We start from the raw sequence: 1,664 nt of genomic DNA, 5'->3' as shown, positions 1-1,664 counted from the left end.
TTTCTTCTTGTTTCTCGTGTTTTCTGTGCAGACTGTTTTGACACATGCATTTGTTTCCTTTCCCTTCCTAAAATCCTTCATCTTTGGTTCTCATAAGGAGCTGCTGCTGTGATTTGTAATGCATGATTCTAATACTATGCGGAGTACTATTTATAAACTGTACTTTATAAGTTCATTTAATCAGCATCATCAACATATTTGTAGGGCCCTATCTTCAGACCATGTAAAGCAGAAACAAATCACTAGTTATGAGCCCTGTTGGGAGTAAATGGCCTTTTACACAGAATCACTGACAAATGTGGCAGTTAACCCCAGAGACACACAAACTCATGCTGGTACGACTGGTGAAGCTGTGGGATAACCACCCTTTAGTGATGTCACCGTCACTAAGACTATACTAATGTCATTTTCCATTCAACACGTAGTGATAAAAAGCGTGCCTAAATGTATTTTTTTTGAATATGTCAAGTTTAATATTACTTTCATAATTTTGTGTACTGTTTTTAATGGCAAACAAGGAAATGTGAGCTGTTTCATCTTCATCAGTGTTGGTACAGTTGTTTGAGATGTTGCCACAGTTCTTATGAAACAGTATTTAGCTTTAAGGACTCACTGAATGCTCTTCAACCCTTTGAAACACACTTTCTTTAGTTGAAGACTTAAAGCAGCACCAGTAAATCTCAATGGCAACGTTAACCAATCAGTCCTGCATTTATATGAATTATTAAAGGCTCAAGTTGTTCTCTTTGCCTTTACATTTGTACAGTTTATTTTCCTATGGTATGTCAAATTTTTTCCACCGAAATGCCAATTTTAAATGGTCATAAAGTAAACCATTAATCGTGTATTAGTTTATTCCTTATAAAAATGTATAAAATAATACAAACAGTTTTTCGAAAATAACTGAAATATTTAAACCACTCTAATAAGTGTTCTACGGGATGTGATGTATGCGTTACTTTGTAAGAAACATCTGTTATTTGGTTATTGATGAATGTTTTCGATAGCGGGGTCTGACACACTCAGTAAAACGTCTCATTTATTTTGTCTGTTTAAGAATGGTTTAGGTTAATGAGACCCTTACGGCGTAATATGCGGCACTTAAAGCACAATGCTGCCAAACATGTGTTATTACTAGTACAACTACTTTAAATGAATCCCTTCGTTTGTTTCCAGCAGTCCTGTTCGTCTTTATGTAGCGCAGTGCACATCGATCGTATTGTGGCATCCAAGTACCGCGAGAGCGAGTCAGTCACCTCAGAACCGTATGCTCTGTCGAATCGCTCTCGCGATACTCTGTTGTCACAAATCGATTAGTCTGCGCAGCGCTTCGTCAAGGCGAACACAACGCAACACGCCCATCTTTTCCCCATCCACTACGTCATTCGCAATTCTTCTTGGGATTGTAGTCCAACTCCCTTGTGTCTAGAGACTTCAATCTTTGTGTGGATTTCAAATACTTGTGTTTTTTTTAATAATCTTTGTAATGCTGTGCTGACTGGTTGTTTCATGTACTAGAACTCTTCGATACAGACTTGTTTAACATATATGGAAAAACTAAATGCGAAAAACACTTCCGGAACGAAAACGGTAAAAAAATGGGCGAGATTGCACTGGGCTGACGTCACTGACGTGCGCCTGTCGTCTCCGGGTCATGACGTGTT

This window comes from Triplophysa dalaica, chromosome 18 (assembly GCF_015846415.1).
Source record: "Triplophysa dalaica isolate WHDGS20190420 chromosome 18, ASM1584641v1, whole genome shotgun sequence".
NCBI classification, from domain to species: Eukaryota; Metazoa; Chordata; class Actinopteri; order Cypriniformes; family Nemacheilidae; genus Triplophysa; species Triplophysa dalaica.
The sequence above is the reverse complement of the archived record's forward strand: the minus strand, read 5'-3'. Positions refer to the sequence as shown.